The sequence below is a fragment of the Canis lupus genome, chromosome 25 (genome assembly GCF_011100685.1).
Source record: "Canis lupus familiaris isolate Mischka breed German Shepherd chromosome 25, alternate assembly UU_Cfam_GSD_1.0, whole genome shotgun sequence".
In the NCBI taxonomy this organism is placed as follows: domain Eukaryota; kingdom Metazoa; phylum Chordata; class Mammalia; order Carnivora; family Canidae; genus Canis; species Canis lupus.
The window spans coordinates 1,257,805-1,278,136 of NC_049246.1; the positions used below are offsets into that span (position 1 = coordinate 1,257,805).

General features: G+C 40.2%; 1 long non-coding RNA gene across 2 annotated transcripts in view; it reads left to right on the top strand.

The window, feature by feature from the left end:
• Positions 1–17,017, top strand: part of LOC102153977 — a 103,953-nt gene extending 86,936 nt beyond the window's left edge. Inside the window, exons 11-12 of one of the 2 annotated variants that reach the window (XR_005378302.1) lie at positions 13,034–13,174; positions 16,490–17,017. This is a non-coding gene — a long non-coding RNA (uncharacterized LOC102153977). The remainder of the gene's footprint in view (positions 1–13,033; positions 13,175–16,489) is intronic. The other variant, XR_005378301.1, reaches the window with a different exon arrangement.
• The last annotated feature ends 3,315 nt before the right edge of the window (positions 17,018–20,332 follow it).

A 20,332-nucleotide genomic window follows, 5' to 3' on the forward strand; every position in this document is an offset into this window, starting at 1 on the left:
CTTATAAGAAGAGGAAGAGGGGCACCTGGGTGGCACAGCAGTTGAGTGTCTGCCTGTGGCTCAGGTCGTGGCCCCAGGGTCCTGGGATCCAGTCCCACATCGGGCTGCTTGCAGGGAGCCTGCTTCTCCTTCTGACCTATGTCTCTGCCTCTCTCGCTGTGTCTCTCATGAATAAATACAATCTTTTTTTAAAAAGTAAGAAGAGAAAGACACCAGAAATCTCTCTCTGCATGCACAGAGGACCACGTGAGGACACAAGGAGAAGATGGCCATCTATAAGTGATGGAAGAGACAGGCCTCAGGAGAAACCAGCCTTGCTGGCACTTTGATCTTGTACTTCCAGCTTTCAGAATTGTGAGAAAATTTCTGTGTTCGAGCCACCCGGCCTGTGCTATTTTGTTTTGCAGCTTGAGCTGACTAATACATGATCATTGTTTTTTCACTGTTAATTTTGTATCTACTGTTTAGTCACAGGAATGAGTAGCACTGCAGAAAATGAAGATCTGCAATGTCACTGAAGTAAGCTTGAACAATTTCAAATTTTTAGCCATAAACTCTTGCAAGAAAACATGCTGCTCAGTTGGCATGGGCGGGGGCCACTGAGGAAAGTGGGATTCTCTGCATTAACTTCTATGTAAAACACCACGTTTATTAAAGAATACACAATCAAACATGCTAATTTGAAGGTCACATAGACGCTTTTATATGTAAAGTCAACAAAAACTTCAGTAATTATTCTAAACCCTGGAGTATAGATGAAAAATGAATTTTTTTCAGGAAGGCATGTGTTATCACTGATGTGGAGAATTGCTAGCACAGAGAGATAATAAAAGCAGACAGATTTGTTGCTGATTTTATCCTTGCTTTTAAATTCTCTACAAGTCATGTACTCTTTTATACCTGCACTCGGAGGAATCACGTCCACAGCCCTGCCTTTGACATTCCACTGCCCCTCTTTCTTCTGGATCTTCTGAGAAGCAGCCCACTGGCCTCATGAGACAGTGGCTACAGCCATTGCAATGGGTCTCATCTCACATGACAGCTCAAGCATTGTGATCCCAGAAGGAAGGGAATGGACCATCTGCCTCTGTCACTTCAGGGCTGCAGTAGTATTTCCTTCATGTTACAGCAGCCCTGCTTCATGTGGGAGGAGGAAAAAAGGAGTGGTGGAAAATAATGTTGAACCTCTTTTCTGTCAGCAAATGATAAAGGAGGCTTTTTGTAGTCTGTTTTCAGGTTGATCCCTTGGATTATGTCATTATAGCAGATAGTACTGGTAGTTAAGAGGCCTACTGGCTATGATACTAATATTCCATGTGATTTACTACCCTTCTCAGTTGTGGCATCTCTGGTATTACTTACAGCTGGAAAGGTACATCGAGACTACGCTTAGTCACGGAGCGGAACGGGGCTTTGGTTGGATTAAAAACTATGACGCGAAGTCCAGTGGCTAAAACTATGATGCAAAGTCAGTGGCTTTTTAAATTTTGAGTCGAGGACTAGGTGCTTATTTCTTCTGGCCTTGACCATGACCAACGTCTTCCATCAAAATAAACCTTGGGTTATTGGGTATGGATGCATGGATTTGGAGAGAAATAATAATAGCAAGGACTTGATAAGAACAGTACTAAGAACAAGCTGAAAGTAAGAAATTCTAGCTCTTCCTTCAGAAGAAGCTTCAAGCAATTCTGTTGCAGAAAGCCCTACCACTCATGTCTGATTTAATCATTTTATTTTCTGATAGCTCCCCTGGTCTACCATATCATTAATTAGTTGAGTGCCAGCTATCTCTTTGGTGTAGAACTCCACCCACCCCCCATCTCTTGGAGCAGAAAATGCAAGAAGGATTGTGCTTGGGGGGGAGCTGAAGAGCCATTTAAAGAAACCACTAAAATTATGTTTAAAAAGAAAAAAAAGACCTGTCAATTTCAGAGTTAACTTTAAAATATGGGTTTCAAGCTATGGAGGGATGTGCAAAAAAACATATCAATTGGACTTCTAAGGGGAAACAATGCCTGGCACATAGTGGGAGCTCAGTAATAGCTCTTTTTTTTTTTTTTAAGATTTTATGTATTTATTCATGAGAAACACCCAGAGAAGGGAGAGGGAGAAGCAGGCTCCCCACAGGAAGCCCAATGCGGGACTCGATCCCAGGATCCTGGGATCACAACCTGAGCCAAATGCAGATGCTCAACCACTGAGCCACCCAGGTGCCCCAGTAAATAGCTATTGGTCCTTAGAAGAGAGGAAAGACTTAACTAAATTTTCAACTAACTGTTTAAAAATAAAGAATACATGATTGAGTCTCTGTTTTACTATTACATGGGCAAATTTTATGACTTAAAGAAAAGGAAGAGAAAGAAACGGGAGCTTGGGTGGATAGTAGTGTTCGTAAGTTGCAACAACAAAACTGGTTTCAAGAAGTGAAATCCGGGAGTCTGAAACTGTGGCCTGAACTGACTGTTGAGATGTCTGGTGACACAAATAATCCTTCAGGAGAGGTCAGGCAACAAATCAGAGCACAGAGAAGTCTGCCTCTGGATGGCTAGATAAGGTGACATATGGCAGAGGGCAAGAGACCCTTCTAGGTCCTTTAAATAGGGCTGGCTGAAGTGGTGGCCACAGATGTTTGGACAGCTGAGGGGCTTGCAGAACATTTGGCTTTTTTCCACTTCATCTTGAGCTCTCCTTGCAAAATGAACCAACAAATAAATAAGATAAATAAGAATAGAATCATGAGACCTAAGGATGAAAGTGTGACTCAACATTCTGACCACTGACCTAACCAGATCATAAACATAAAATGCTGAAGGTCAGAAAATCACCACCTGTTGCCCAAACAACTAAGTTTCCAAGAGGTGGCAGGGTCCTCCTGAGCAAACTGCATCCTTCTGAGGACAGTGGTAGCCGTGTTCAGGGAGTGTTGTCTTACTCACTTTTAATTATAACTTGACACCAGGTAACAGCTTGGCAGAGACATTATAGAGTGATTTCAACTGTAGATAACTGGGTAGAATAGAAATACTTGAAAGTCCTTTCTGAGGCTAAGATTCTATTGTGTGGTGCCTTATTTGCTCACTTTACATTCTCTTATTCCACTCCATTAACTGATGCTGGGATCAAGTAGGTATAAATGGATGATATTCAAATCTGACACAGAGGGAAAAATCATCCAACCACACCCACTCCTCAGTCTATCCCCCTCCTTCTCTGGTTAAAAAAAAAAAAAAAAAAAGTCACATCGGTAATAAAAGTTCAAGGTAAGTGGCTAATAGTGTCACTTACCGATACTTAATTTTTGATGAAATAGACTTTAATGAAGTATAATCCAGAGCTAAATCCAGAATGTAGCGTTCCCTGAAGCTCTTTCCTAGATAAGGGATGTTATCAAATTGCCATTTTCCATCCAGCTGTACAGGTCACCAGATTTCTCCCAGTCCAGAGACCTTGGAGTAGAGGACAAAACTGGGGTAATCTTACTCATGTGGCCTTGTGGGAGGCACAGTGCCTGCTTTGCTTCCCTACGGGTGAAGAAACTATAGAGTCAATTATGCAGACAGTTCCCAACAGAAAGCTCCCCAAAGAATGTGTTTTTTTCTTTTAGCAAGATTTTTTTTTCAAGATACCTTTTTTTTTTTTAAATTGGAGTTCAATTTGCCAACATATAACATATCACCCAGTGCTCATCCTGTCAAGTGCCCCCCTCAGTACTCATCACCCCATCCCCCAGCCCACCTCCCCTTCCACTACCCCTTGTTCATTTCCAGAGTTAGGTGTCTCTCAGGCTCTGTCACCCTCACTGATATTTCCCACTCATTTTCTCTCCTTTCCCCTTAATTCCCTTTCACTATTTTTTATATTCCCCAAATGAATGAGACCATATAATGTTTTAGCAAGATTTTGAATAAGAAAAACAATTTTTGGTATGGTTCCTTAAGCAATGCTTTTTAAATTTTGAGTCGAGGACTAGGTGCTTATTTCTTCTGACCTTGACCATGACCAACGTCTTCCATCAAAATAAACCTTGGGTTATTGGGTATGGATGCATGGATTTGGAGAGAAATAATAGTAGCAAGGACTTGATAAGAACAGTACTAAGAACAAGCTGGAAAAGAAGCAATGAACCGTATCAAAATGGAATGTTCCATTCAGGGAAAAATTTTCATGGATTTTTTTTTTTAGATCCTCTATTTTGGACTTTCAAAAGTAGTGAAGGCAGCACATTCTAAAATGCTTGGACTTAGCTCAAACAGACTGTGTCATTTTATCTTGACAGAGATCTCTTCCAGAAAAGACTCCCTGAACTACTCTGGATATGAATTAAGTTCCTTCTGTCAAATCTCAACTTATAAATATCTGAGAGAAGGCTCAAGTTGACCAAGAATGCATTTTTTTACTTGGATGGCATTCTTCTATATGATGCATTGTTATTAATAAGGATTTAACATTTACCTTTAACTTACCAATTGTTTTTTGGAGAAAAAAATTGACCTCAGATAAATAGGAAAGTGCTACCGATTAAGGGTTTTTTTTTTTTGGTTTTGTTTTTGCCCATTAAACATTAGACTTCATTGTTTCATAATTTTTTTTTTTTGCATTCTATAACATGGCTCTGCATTGGCAAGTTTGCTTATTCACATGACAAAAATTCTTTACTATGTATCTAATATATACCAATTGCAAAATACCAGTAATTCAAGCACAAAGTGAGGATACCCCTTTATTTCAAGGGATCCCTGACCTGTTGAGCAAGATGCACCTACAAGGCAGGGATAACAATGCAGGGTAATAACTGCCTCAGTAAAAGTTGTGTACAGGTGAGGGAGACAAGTGAGTCTGTACTCTACAGGGAATAGAAATATCAGGACTGCCATGAAAAAGTGATTTTTCCATAAAAATCACCATGGTGACAATTATAAAAGTAATGATCCAATGGCACACATTAAAATTCCTTATGAAGTTATACTATTACCTAAATTTTCAATGGGAAAGGCTATGGGTAGTTTAAAAAAAATGATAACATATTCATTCATTTGCTGCTAGTGTATTTATTTCCTTCCTTCATAATAAAATTGAGGAAAAAAGGAAATATCCTTGTGTATGCAAAGTCACTTCAGTTCAGAATAATATTCATTGATTAACAGAAGGAGCAGCAACTGAGCAGCCTGCAGAAGGCACTAGAGTTTATGTTACATTTGGGCATTTTACACACTCATTTTCCAGGGAACTGTCTTAATAGCTTTCAAAGAGTGAGTTTCTTATCTTGAAGTTCATGGATCCTTCAAGATGGATACATTTTTGGTGAAATGTTTCTGCATCAAGCAAGAAGTCCTATTCACAATGCACTTGATAATGGCTGGAAAGGTTATCAAGAGGCTCTGGCACCACTAAAATAAACAGACACCATATGGTACCAGCCCTTACAATCAAATGCCTGGACTTGAAATGAATTCCTTGTTGTGGTTTCACAAGGGGGTCTTGGTGACATTTCTAGAGGAGGCACAGTTCTTGGCACTTTTCTCACCAGAGTGTCTCCCCTAGTGAGATGAGTAAAAGCACCTCCTGTGTGACTAGCAAGGCAGGAGTCAACAGGAGAACAGACCAGGAGGCCAGGGAAATGAACTGTCCTCTCTGTGGCTGCTTTGTAGGTGAGTCTGCCCTGATGTCATGATATTCTCAGCTAGAGCCATTGAGCAAACAGGCGACGTGAATCTCGGTTCACACAAAAGTTCCACTGAAAGAAGGCAAAATATGCTTTTATTTTTTTAGTAACCCCACTTCTGTGAGTAAATATGAGTAGTTGTCAGCATCTACAGAACAACAGAACTTGTTGATACCTATCAATTTGGAAGCCTCACCTCTCTTTAGAAGCTGCAGAATGGGGTGTCATTTTTTATAACAATCTCTTGTGACAAGAGTCGCTAGGGGGGAAGGGGACCTTTGTTGTTGGGCCAATTTGTGATTTAAGTGCTGAAGTTTGTGACACCTAAGTGTATGCATTTTAGAGAAAGTTGGATTGACTCTTTGATTTTCATGGAACATTCACCTACAAGTTTAGGAAAGTCAGTCCTGAGGAGGAGACAATAGAAGTTGGCAATATCCCTGCCAATCTCTAAAATGTGAAGCACCCACATTTTAAACATAAAGAAATTGAGGCTTAGAGAAGCCAATAATTTGCTCAAGGACATTATCGCTGATATTAGAACTAAGTATTTCAGCTCTTTATCTAGCAATCTTTGAAAAATAGTGCATTGGCCTTTCTATGAAAGGGGATTGGTGTGGGGAGAGACATACTCTTTGATGATGTGATGAGCCAGGTATCAGAAAGGAAAGCTCTCCACCTACAGGTCTGGGACTACTTATGAGTAAGAGCTGTGCTTTGCTTCCCACCATAACCGGCCTTCAGTTGAGCAAATCTTGATGGTTGAATAGGGTTTCACTTTCAACCTCAGCTGACAGAAATGGTCATGATTCACCTAAATTCCCTGTGAACAGAATCAACTTGGCTTCTCACACCTCCAATGAAGGCTGGACGGAGATGGTGGATGGCTCCCAATCTCCGTTTCTAATTTTTCTGGCCCATTTGACATTCTTGAGAGCATATTTTAGATCGACCATCTGTGCTGTGAATGACATCCACATCTCACCCATTGACACAAGGCAGCCACAGCTGTTTGGTGAAGCCAGAGTTCCACCTATGTAGGGACAAATCCACTGTGCATTGTCAAGGAGTCAGATCAGCTTAGCTGTGGAGTGGTTTACAATTGGTCATCTTCAGTGTCCAAATAAAAATAAAAACTCTACCAATGGCTGAGTCCTGGATCCTCTTGAGAATTGTACTCAGTTGCATGTTGAGGATGAACACATGGACTCAACCTTAACAGACAAGAATGCCCAGGAACAAACAGGGAGCTAGTATTTTCTTCTGAAGGGATTTTAAAGAAATTTCTTTGTCTTATAAAAAGTCTTGTTGAAGATTCTTCTATGTCAATGACATTGCTAGCTTTTCTAAGATACACAATTCTGATTTATAGTTTCAGGCTCAGGAATCATTTGGTTCCAAGTGACAGACTCACTTCAACTAGCATATGTTAAAATGAGAAATTTGCTAGAAGGATATGAGATTATTACTTGGAGAACGAGGGCAGAAAGAGGAGCCAGGGTGCAGGAAGCCCTGGAATGAGGAACTGGAGGTGAATCAGGACCAAGCATCCTCTCTGGGGAGCCTCTATCATTTGTCTATTTCTCTATGAATCTGGATCCTCTCTCTCTCTCTCTCTCTCTCCCTTTCTTTGTAGACTGGCTCTTCCCGCTCTTCTGGAACCTTGGCTCTACATACACATACTTCCCAGTCTCAGGGCTCTCAACTGACTGACCCAGGTTCAAGGTACCCCTTCCAAATTTCTGAGAAAGAGACACTAATAGTTTCAGCTTAACTAGAGATTGATTCCTCTTTTACACCCTTGGTTCAACTAACCCTGGCCAGGAGTCCAATAGCATATCAGATGATCGGGCTGCTGGGGCCCAGTTCCTGGGGGTGGGAGTGTCGATTCTCAGAGGAGGGTCTGATCTGCACTCAGCAACTGCGCTGAAAGCATCTCCCAAGAGTTGTCATTCTAGGAAGGAGTTCAGAGTGACTCATAGATGCTGTAGCTGTAGAATTTATTCTCTCAACATCTTAAATTTAGCAGGGTGAGCAAAAACAATTTTACAGATAGGAAAATGAAGGCAAAGAGTTGTCAGTAAATTGCTTAAGTCAATTTGAAACCTCAGTCGCTGGCTTCTGACTCAGGCTATGCAATGCTCAATATTCGTCTCTTGCACTGTGAGGGTTAGCTAGCTACGGATGCTCCGTGGCTTTCAGAGAAGGGTGGAGAAGTTGGTTCAGGTAATCTGCAGTGAAGCCAGGCGAAAATCATGTAGAAACCTGATTTATGCTATATCATCTCTCTCTCTCTCTCTCTCTCTCTCTCACACACACACACACACACACACACACACTTCCCCAAAGTGCAGCCTGGCTTATCAGGGAGTGTCCTGCTACCTTCAGAAAGTGTAGCCTCAGGTCAAACATGGTGGCTCAGCTTGGTCTGGTTGAGCCTTGCATTTTTCATCAATAAAACAAACTTGTTAAAATTCATGTGGAAATATTCTTCCATCATTCTGAAAGTATGCGCTTTACTCATCTGAAAAATATAACCAACTTGCCAGTTCCTAAGTTGAAATTTGTGTGTCCTGCCCAGAATAACATTGACTCAGTATTCCTCTTAACATCAAGCCTCAGTACCATTTTCTCTTTCAGTGTTCCTCTTTCATACCGTTCTGACAGTCTTCTACATGTAGGTGTGCACGCGCACATGTGCACACACATGCATATACATGTGCGGCCATGCACATACTTTTCATGTGCCTCACAAATTATAAGGGATTGATGAAGAGTTTTTGGACTGAAAAAGGCCTGGAGCTTGACTTCTTCATGTCAGAGGTTAATAAGTCAAACTTTTGATAAGACCATCCGTTCCTCGGCCTGGTATCTCACTCCTCGGTACCGCAGATGGATTGCTGCATGATGGTTTGCTGTAACAAAGGTTTGGCAGCACAATCAAGCGAGATTTCAGCCAGAAAAGGTAGATGCACTTTTCTAAGAAAAGAAGCATTAATTTCTAATGGAATCAGCCAGTGATCCCTTATTTTAACATATAATTGATGAAAGACCCCTGGATGGGCTGAAGGGAATTCTGAGGCCAGAACACGGTCCTGTTCTTCATTATTTTCTCATTCAGAACACCTGCAGAGTGATTAATCTGCAGGACTATCATCTCCCAAGCACATGCAACAAAACTAAAAACACAGGAAAAACCCTTCCAGGACCTCCAGATGAGACATTCCCTTGGTTAGAATCTTCTCTAACAGTGGGTCTACCACTCACTGCTGTTATTTCTTGCTTTGCCCCACACCTGACCCCGATCTCATCCAACTTCACGCCACCGGGAGGGTACACGCGTTTCTTTCTGGCATGCTGACCTGGAGCACAAATACAAATGAAATCCCAATAGCGACTATGAAGTTTCCTGAACCCTTCCTATGGGGTAGTCATGGTGCTGGCGTCACAACAGATCGCATGTCCTCCTAGCTCAGCCCTGGGACATGCGTTTAATTCCCAGGCTAGACGTGAGATCTGCCCAACACGAAACCCCGTGCTTGCAACCATTAAAGTGAAATTTTCATTTGCAACAATATTCATTTTTAAAAAGATTTTATTTATTTATTCATGAGAGATACACACAGAGAGGCAGAGACATAGGCAGAGGGAGACATAGGCAGAATCCTGTGGGACTCGATCCTGGGACCTTGGGATCACATCTTGAGCCAAAGGCAGACTTCAACCACTGAACCACCCGGGTGTCCCTGCAACAATATTCTTAATAGTTATTTTGAATATTAAATTCTTCAGTGCTCTAATCCAAAGATGTTAGGGGGAAGCAGAACATTGATGGGATCTCCAAAAGGAGCACTGCAGACTTCAGTTCCAGCTCTGACCTCTATCCAGCCCAGACCCACAGAGCAGCTGACGTTTCTGGGCTGAGATAAAATGTCTGAAATGACTGTGAGAGGGAATGCCAGCCTTGAAGATACAAATAACTATAAAACCTAAGGTTGGCACAACTTCTCCCTCATGGTGGATTACGGTTTTTATTTTTGCATCCCCAGCAACAACAGGTGTGCCTTCCTGAAGACAGAAAGTGAATCCCAGAAAATGTGAGTTAAGGAGAATTACTTTCAGGTGAATATTAATGTTCTTTAGATTCACAGGAGAAAAATAAATAGAAGATCAGTACCAGAATGGCAGTCTTTAAGTTACAATGATTTTAAACTTCACTTTACCTAATTGCTTCTATTTTATAGGCAGGGAAACCTAACAGAGAAGACAAATACCTTAACTTGCCAACTCTGCTCTATTCCATGAGGTTGGATATAATCAAAACACATTTGGAAATGCAGCATAGCTTGATAGCCTTTGAGGAGAAACTATAGTTTTTGATAGAATTATAGTAAAATGCGAAATTTTACTGGTACTCAAAATACTACTAATACCACTATATAATACTAAGACCAATGATTTTCAAATGAAATGACTGATTAAAAGAGACTATTCAGTTAAAAAAAGCACTCTATAGGGTCGTGTTTCATTCAACTTTGGCTCCACAGATATTTATTGAACATCTGCTAGGTGTCAGGAACAGAACAAGGAGCTATGGCTTCAGAAATGAAGCATAGTTCTTTCCTGTTAAGAATCTATAATCTTGTAGATAATCACTAGCTTTAAAATGTAAGTGATAGAGACAGCTTTAAAATTTTTTTTAGGGGATCCCTGGGTGGCGCAGGGGTTTGGTGCCTGCCTTTGGCCCAGGGTGCGATCCTGGAGACCCGGGATCGAGTCCCATGTCGGGCTCCCGGTGCATGGAGCCTGCTTCTCCCTCTGCCTGTGTCTCTGCCTCTCTCTCTCTCTCTCTCTCTCTGTGTGTGTGACTATCATAAATAAATAAAAATTTATTAAAAAAAAATTTTTTTAGTCATTTTGCTAGTTTATCAAAAGTTCCAAACCACCCCACCTCATTTACATGGAAGGTCTCACACACACACACACACACACACACGCACACTTGCACACACAGTACGCTCCTAATACATATCAGCGTCAAAACTGAAAGATCTGAGGTTTTAACCTACTTGCAAACTAAGAAGTAAGCCTGTCAGTCTCATGGATGCTGGTAAAGATATGTGACACCTGAATCACAGAGGACTTTATTGCTCATAACAGTAGTAAGAGGCTGATCTTATTTTATCAGCCTCAGTAGTGGGGCTGTGCTAGATTATTATATATGTTATATACTCTCTCTCTCTCTCTCTCTCTCTACACACACACACACACACACACACCTTATATATATTATATATGTTCAGACTACCAAGATTTTGCTTCACTTTTCAGACATGATGAAGAGCAGGGCTTCTTTAAATTATGGCTATTTTGAAAACTTTTAAATTACATGGGTTCAGAAAAGCACCATTGGAAAACATTGACTAGTAACTTTGAAACCTATAAGATGAATAGACTGATGTGGGGGCTTCCGAAGATGATTTACACTGTGGAGGAGTTGGCTGACTTTCAGGGTCACGCCCATCCCCAACCTTCTATGATGTAAACATTAGAGAAGGCCCCCAGCCCTGTGGTTGAGGGAACACAACTGCTTACTGCCTATACCCTTTTCCATTGTTCCTGGGATGTGCTATTGCTAATTCCATTACCTGATCCATAGCTGCAGTGGCCGCCAAGAACTCTCATATCCATCCTTTTGCTCAGCCAACAAATCTACTGACTATAACTTAAATGGAACAATTGTTCCCTAGGGCACAGGAAGTGGAGAAACTCGTTGCTCTATCACAAGACCTACTACTTATAAACATCTTCAGTAGCAGAATCTAACATAAGCTCTCTCATTAAACACACAGCTTTGTCTCCTAAGAGCAACATCATCTTGTGGCCTATCAAGGAAGAGGCTACTCTGTTGCTTTTATCAGTAGTGGGACTGTGCCAGATTATTATATACCTATGATGCTCCTATTTCAAATCTACCAAGACATTACCCCATTTTTAAAGACATGATGAAGATCTGGGCTTCTTTAAATTACAGCTGTTTGAAATCTTTAAAATTCTATAGGTTCAGAGAAATATTTGTGTAAAACATCAACCGGCAACTCTGAATCTTGTAAGATGAATAGACTGATGTGGAGGGCTTGACTTCTGTAACTCAGAATTGAGTACTGAATGCCTACTACGTGGCAGAACTTTGGTATAAACCCTTTCACTCCCTTACATTAGTCCTTTAAGGCAGAGATTTTAATCTCCATTTTAGAGGCCAGGGAGCTGAGATTTAACATGGGTTACAGAGCATGCCCCAGGACAAATAGCTTGCAAGGCTCTGATCTTTTTTCTTTGCTACAACTGCTTCTCTTTCCACTGACAGCTGCACCCACAAGATGCATCAGATTTCACCTTCTACAGAACCATGGAACTTTTAATTCAACTCCAAAAGTTTGTGTGCGGATCAATGTGTAAAATAGCTGTAACATATATGTTTATGCACAGATACATGGCACAGATAATTTTCAGCAACTACTCTAAGGATCATTTCCTTCCAAGTTGTTCTACTACGGTCTGCTCCCTCATTTTCTTGGTCTTTATTCAGATACTATCTTTCAGTATCTGAAAATTCTGCAATTTCGGAATTCTGAATTCTGAATGGATGGATTCCATTCAGATCTCTCTGAGAGATCTCAGAGATTCTGACTTATTCAGAATTTTCCTTATTTATTTTGTTTCTTATCTGTTCTGCCTTCACTAAAATGCAAGCCACAGGAGGACAGGAATTTTTATCTGTTTACTGTTAAGTTTAAAATAGCTTCTGGCATGTGGGAGGAGAAAAAATATTAAGTGAATGAGTCAAGAGCGTAATCTCTATGCTGCTATCTAAAAGTACTATATATGGGAGGCTCAGCATACCTTCTGAAAAGGGGTGGAGATTCTGGCCTAATTTAACACAAGAGTTAAGAAATGCTTCCACTAAGTAAATACCCCCAAAGGAAGCAACCAGTACAGCTTCTGTCTTTGAGAGCTTGCAAACTAACTGGGGAGACTAAACATATAATGGGTGAACAAAAAACAAGACTAGATCCACAGAATAATTTATCAACCTGAACAGTTAAATGCAGCAAGGGCTGATTTCAAAAGTGGTGAGTCAAGGAGGTTTATCAGAAAATGTCTGTTAGATAGAAGTAAATCAATATATACCTGAACCCCCGCCTCTGAAAGCATTTTTAAGGATACACTCATATGCACCTTATGGAATAAGTACATTTGGAGAATATTTCTGAGAAGGTCTCAAGCTTATGTAGTGGGAATGTTTAGTCTGTAATGTGAACACGCAAAATATATTTCTCAGCAAATCCTTTGTCTCTTATAAAAACACAGTTTCACCAAGTGGCCCAACAGCAACGTGAGAAACATGGAGAAACCCAAAATTCCTGGGAACACTCTGGATGGGCAGAAGGTCATCACCAAACTGAAATCTGGGCACCACCTGATGCAAACCAATTAAATTTCATAGAAGTGGTGAGTGCTGAAGGAAATAGAGTTAACTGGGAAAGAAAAACCATGACACTTGCTTCTAATCTTTCTGCTGTTCTATCTATTTCTCTCCTTTTTGTTTCCTCTTCCCATTAAGACTTCCTCATTTCTTAGATGAGTAATTAAACCCTGACCTCAGGTATAAATCTCAGAAGCACTTATCAATAAAAACGAACTCACCAACTAACCGGGGGCAACTTCTGTTTCAACACTGATTCACCACATGATCTTAAGTTGTGTACATAGTACGCTAACTTCCTTGGGGAAAAATGCACTACACAAAGTAGGACATGATGGTAACAGATACTGCTATCATTTGTCTAAAAACAATTCCAGTTTTACTTCGGATGTCTAGAAGCTTCTATATTTCTTTCTTTCTTTCTCTATTTTCTGTTTTTTCCTCTCCTCACTCATTAAACTTTCCAGTAGGGCAATAAACAAGTTCATGGGGGTAGAATATATTCAAGATTCAAAGTAGAAAACTGTATTTAAGTGAATTTGTGGACATTAAATAAATTTTTATTAAGTGTCCAACACATTGAGATAGTAAGGAAATGTGCAAATTTCTGAAAGATTATTCCAGAAAGGTGTTTTTCATTACATTAAATTGTATATTCATTTAAATTACATTAAATGTAACCAAATTTCAGAAGTGTAGAGACAAAGTAAGACAGCTTCTTGAGACCGAACTCCACCATGTCATTAGAACATAATGAACTTGATCCCCGGGTAGAAATGTCCTCCCAACGAATTTCATTGTTCTTCACTTCACAATTCAGAAATAAAAAGTACTTCATGGTGGAGAGTACACACATAAATGGCTTAATGTTGCATTACACTAGATTGTTCACCCCTGTGGTAGAATATTTGAATACCTCTGATAGATATACAGAATAAGCACATTCATTCGGAGAATATTTATAAGAATGTCTCAAGCACATGTATTGGGAATGCTCTGTCTGTAATAGAAGCACACAAAATATAATTCTCACCAAATACATTGTCCCTTAAATCATTTACAAATTACTTGACACATGAAATAGTATGTGAATTGAAATATACAAAAACAGAACAGAAATTTCTAGAAATAGCACACTTTAAAGGATGGATTAAGGATAAAATAGGCAATATTTTTCAATGTCTTGCTAATTATGATGGCTTCACTTTATCATTAGCTAACATCTCAAGGTTCAGCGTAAGCCATTATCATACTAATGATAATGAAGTAAGTCCCTATTTCAAATAGTCTTGTGTGGGTAATGCCAAATGTTTTCTTCCCAAATCTTCTCAGGTGTGGCCAGACCGTCATTGTGTTATGCCCACAGTGGGACAGGCAAAGAGCCTTTACTAAGAGGAGAAGGGTCAGCTGTGCTATTTTCTTACCTTGTGCTTACCTTGTGCTTCATCATGTTATCTTTCATCAGGGGCTCTTTTGCGCTATTTTTGTTTTTTAAGACTGATTTATTTATTTGAGGAGGAGGTGCAGAGGAAGAGAGTCTTAAACAGACTCTGCACTAAGAGTGGAGCCCATGGTGGGCTCGAGCTCAGACCTGAGATCACCACCTGAGCCGAAACCAAGAATCAGACACTTAACCTACTGCACCACCCAGGCACCCTGCAGGATTACTGTTAAGCCAGTGTTTTGTGATGCTGATTTAATTAAAACTAGGTCATATAATCGATAAATCTTTTCAATAAGGGCATGTGTAAATGCCATATGTTGTATTACATTAAAAGCAATAGGAGCATGGGAACAGCTGTGTTTCTGGGTGGTGGACCTCCTCCCTCACCTGCCTTCTGATTATTGACTAAAAGGGTCATCCCAAACCATATCATAAATGATAAAGCTCAGGATTTTTCTTATTTTTTAGATAAATACAAAAAATCTAATATACGCTTTCCAATAATTTGTGTGGGGCATGCACACTGAATACCACTGCTCTAGGAATTTTTAAGATATGAATTCTTCTTAATTTTGAAAACATACTTAAGGCATTGTGTAACCCTGGGAGTACCAGACTTTAATTTTCAGATGTCTGCGTGAGAATATCAGACTAGGATAAAGTTACCAAGCTAAGACCAGTCTACCTTATCCCCACCAAGGCTACAAAATAGCCAAATGCCAGATTTTACTGTCCTCATGTATTATTTTTATATAAATATATATGATAATAGTTCATTCTTATATTCTTATGCTAATAGTTCTTCATCAGCAATGCTGAGTCTATAATCCCTATTATTTCTTTATAAAAAGTTGATAGTGTAATTTATTCCTTTGGCATATGACCTATGGAACAAGGGCAGGCAGTGAAGTAATTTTTCAACTAAGCAATTAAAAATGTATTAACAAGTGAGCTACCAATACATGCAACAACATGGATACATTTCAAAGACATTACGCTGAGTGAAAGAGAGCATCTGCAGAAGACTACAACACTCCATGATTCTGCTTATCGGAAATTCCAGAAAAGGTAAACTAACCCATCATGATGGAAATCAGGATAGATGATGGTTGTCCCTTCAGGCATGGAAAGATGGGATTAACTGGGAAAGGACACGTGGGAACTTTCGGAAGTGATGGAAGTGTTCCATATCTTGACCAAGAATTGGATTAAATGAATGTGTACATGTTTCAGAACTAATGTATCTGTACAGTCGATGTCGATGCATTCATAGACATTGTGGATGTGAATTACGTCAATAAAAATTTCAGGTGCAGAGGAGAGCAGTTTCTAATGATGCTCTCTTATGATACCTTACGCAGTGCCTAAATCGCTAGTTCCATTTAGTGAAGTTAGTTCCAAAGTGAAGAGGTTTCAGCTGGTAAAATCTGCATGTTAGGTGTCAGCATCGAGTGGTAATAATAGTAATAATAAGAACAAATATTATTTTATTGCATATTGACTATATGCCAAGTACTGTGTTATTGCTTTCCCCTGGGGAAGAAAACACTCAGTCATTAAAAACAAACAAACAAATACTTGAGTAATTTCCCCAAAGGTATATAAGCAATAAACTGTGCAGTTGAACGTAGATCTCAGGTTTCTTTCCTTAGGAGCCCATGCCCTCTACTACTGGAGCCCATGCCTCTACTTTCTTTCCTTAGGATCCCATGCCCATAGATGCTTCTTAGAGAAGAAAATGAGAATTTTCAGTCTTTTCAAGGAGGCAATATAAAAACAAATATTTATTGAGTGTGCACTTTGTCCCAGGAACCATAAGAAGTACTTCCTGTCATTATCTCTGTGGAATTCTTATTATTTCTATTATTTTATTTATTTTTATCTTATTTTTTTACAGATGAGGAGTTTGAAGCTCAGAGAGGTTAAGCAACTGGTTGAAGATCACACATTACATGAAAGATTTCTGATTGCATTTCAGAGCCATTGAAATCAAAGTCCAGTTTGTTTGTTTGTTTGTTTGTTTTTCTATTTCCAGTGGTTCTTAACTAGAAGATACATCAGAATCAATGGTAGCAATTTTTAAGAATTACGCATTTCTGGGCCTACCTTGGCTATTTTTATTCTGCAGATTAAAGGAGCACTTGGGACTTAGTTTCTTTACAGGGCCCACCAAAGATGCTAAAGGAAATCCTACCTAAGGACCATGGTGCCAAGTTGTCATTGGTTTCTCAACAAGACTCCCTTCCTCACTCCTTTTAAAGTGCTTATGCCTTTATTTTATTTAAAATATTAAAAGACAAGGGGCCTCCTGTCATAATAAACAGGAGTAAACAACAGTAGACCTTGGCTTCAGCCTTGTTTCTGCCACTAACTGACTGTTAGGGCTTTAGACAAAGCCATTGAGATCCTTTGGGCCAGCTTTCTCCTTTAATATTAAAGATGGACATGCCTTCTTTAAAATTCCATCGTGTTCTAACATTCAATAAATTAAAACTAATCCTATTTGTTAAATGCTGTGACCTCCTCTGAAGTACTGGAAAGGACCCTGGGTGTCTGTTATACAGATAGGTGGGAATTTGCTGAAATAGTGATCATTAACCTTCAAGACAGCTGAAGTGGAGCGAAAGTCTCTAGGGGAACCTAGAGATACCACTGGTTTCTAGACAAACTGGCAGAGCATTACAAATCTTTGTCACTTCAAGAAAAATTAAACAAAAGCCACAATTTTGTACTTCACACCTTTTGTGCCAAGTTTACAAGACTGTTTAGGTATAAAAATGTAAGAAGGGATCTTTACTTGCAAATAGAGTTCAGGAGATGTATCAGATAGACGTAATCAATTGACAAGTGAGATGTATTTGCAGGAAGCGCTTACAGTGATGTGTGCAGAGCAGCAAAGTTGCAGGAGGCTGCCGTTGGGCCACCAGTCATCTTGCTGGAATGGGAAAGAAAGGTCAGGATTTCTGACCTGCTGTGTTAGGTTGGTTGGAGACCAACCACAGACAGGGGCCTGAACTTGAGAAGAGACAAGACAAAATCTGGAAGAACAAATGCAGATGGGAAAGAGCTGGAGGAATGAAGAGTGGGTTGCCTACTATGGTAGATGGATGTGGAGAACAGGCAGGGGTACAGGAAGAACCTGAGCATCTGCTGCCTACCTGTGGCCCACCAAAAGACCAATGCTGTGGAAGATAAAAGGAAACTCTGGCACCTACAGTGCTCCCCCCAGACGCATTTCTGTCTTAGCTTCTGCTTCTCCTCTGATCCCATTGCCCCCTCTTTATCCTCCCCTCCTTACTCTGCCACAAGGGGCTGCCACCACCCCCTCTCCTCTCCTCTGGTAGTTCCTCCTGAAGCCAGGTTCTTGCAGAGAGGAGCCCAGGGAGGAGCCCAGGTGAGGAGCAGGTTTGGGTGCAGGAGGTCAGGGTCTGTGCCCCTTTGGACTTCTGCTTCTTTGAATTTTTCCTATGAAGGGATTTTTGTTTGGTTGGTTCTCTCATATAGAGAGGTGAGCGTAATTAGGAAGAGCTCTTGAGTCAAATCCTACCTCATGGGCTACAATCCAAACCCGCAGATCTCTGCCCACAACAGCGACAGATCTTGTGTCTAAAAACTGTGTCCAGGATTGTACTTGCCCTACTTCAGGTAGGACACTCTGTGAACAAAAACAACATCAACCATCCCTTTGATCATTCTGGTGTAGAGGGAAGCCCTGGACAGAGAAATCAATTAGAGGCTCATGGGCTTCTCAGATACGACTAGATCTCCCATAGTCACAGTTAATTGAAATAAGCAGAATAGTTTGTTTCTCTTCAATTACACTTTTCCATTTTAAAACATTGAGTGTAAGTTCCCAAGAAACTACAGTTCAAATACAAACTAAAGTTTAAAACAATGTGTACAGAAATACGAACAATAAAGTCTTTAAAGCACTGGATTTTTGAGGAAATAAAATATATGTACAATATAATTCATCAACCTTAAGAGTAGATTTGTTGAGTTTCATAAATGCATACTGTAGTCCCCGACTTATCTGGGGGGCTATGTTCCAAGACACCCGCCCCCCGTGAGTGCCTGAAACTGGATAGGACCAAACCCTATATATGCTATGTTTTTAATTTAATTTAAGAATTAGGTACAGTAAAAGATTAGCAAAAGCAACAGCAATAACATGGAACAATTACAACAATATATTATAATACAAGTTATGTGAATGTGATCTCTCTCTCTCTCAAAACATCTTATTGTGCCGTATTCATCCTTTTTCTGGTGATGATGTGAGATGATCAAATGCCTGCGTGATGAGATGAAGTGAGGTGCGTATTGTCAGCATTGTGATGCTACGTTACGCACCGCTAATTTTCTGAGGATACGTCAGAAGGAAGATCCTCTGTTTCCAGACCACTGTTGACCATGAGAACCTGAAATCCCGGAAGGCAAAACAGTAGCCGAGGGGGGACCACCGTTACCGTCATTTGGCCACCACCACAATCGTGATATACAATGTTTCCACCACCTGAGAAAGGGTCCTCATGTCTCTTTGCAGCCATCTTCTCCACCCACACTCTAGTCCTCCACAGCCACTCATTTCGTTTCCGACACTATATTTTGCCTTTCCTAAAACTTCTTATAAATGGCATCATGCAGTACGTACATAGTCTTTTGTATCTGACTTCTTTCAATTAGCATAATGTTCAGAGATTCATTCATGTCGTTCAAAAAAACTTTAGGGCTGTATTCAGCTCTGGTTCTGGTACTCAAGGTCAATGTGACATTAACAATATTTGTAGGTTTTGTTTGATGATATGGATTATCTTTTCTGTCCACAAAGTTTGAAGTACCTACCAATTATTAGACAACAGATTTCTGTTTGTCTCTCCATTTGCCCTGTCTTTTTTCACTTGCTTTTTTTCTCCTAAGAGAAATAAGGAGAATGTGTCAATGAGACCCATTTACCCATATATCCATTCTTCTCTCCTCTTGGACAATGTTCTGCCTCCTTTGAAGTCAGGCACAGCCACATGAACTTTTTGGCCAACGAGATGTGAGTAGAAGTGATGTCTGCTCTTTCCAGATGGAAGTTTTAATCTTCATTGCCCTGGTAATTATAGCAGCATGTGTGGAGGGACATCCCAGGTCTATGAGTGATGGTAAACAGCAGAGCCCTCTACCAACCGGGCTGAACATGAAGCATGAAAAAGAAATAACAACCCTTCACCACTTAGTAATTTTAGGGGTAACTGTTACTGAAGCATAGTAGCACACTAGTTGATCCTGGCTTGAAAAAGGAAGCAAATGACCAGGTGATGTGAATGACACACACCATCACTGTCACTATTTTACTAGAGGATTTTTATTCTTTTCTTTCTGGCTTGCTCAGCAGTTCCAAAATAAACTTCTTCCTTTATGACCCATTGCATTGAAAGATTCAAAGTGTTTATGAAAAGTGTTTATCAAATGTTTGTTCAACTTGGTCTCTGACAGAGATTGTCATTGCTCAAAGAGATTGTGTCCTTTCTATGCGACATGTGATTTAATTTAATTTTATTAAAAAGTATTTATTTACTTGGCAGAGAGAAAAACAGAGCACAAGGAGGGGGAGCAGCAAAGAGAGAGGGAAAAGCAGGCTCCTGCTGAGCGGGGAGCCCAATATGGGGCTCAACCCCAGGACCCTGGGATCATGACCTGAGCTAAAGGCAGATGCTTAACTGACTGAGCCACCCAGGTGCCCCTTGGCATT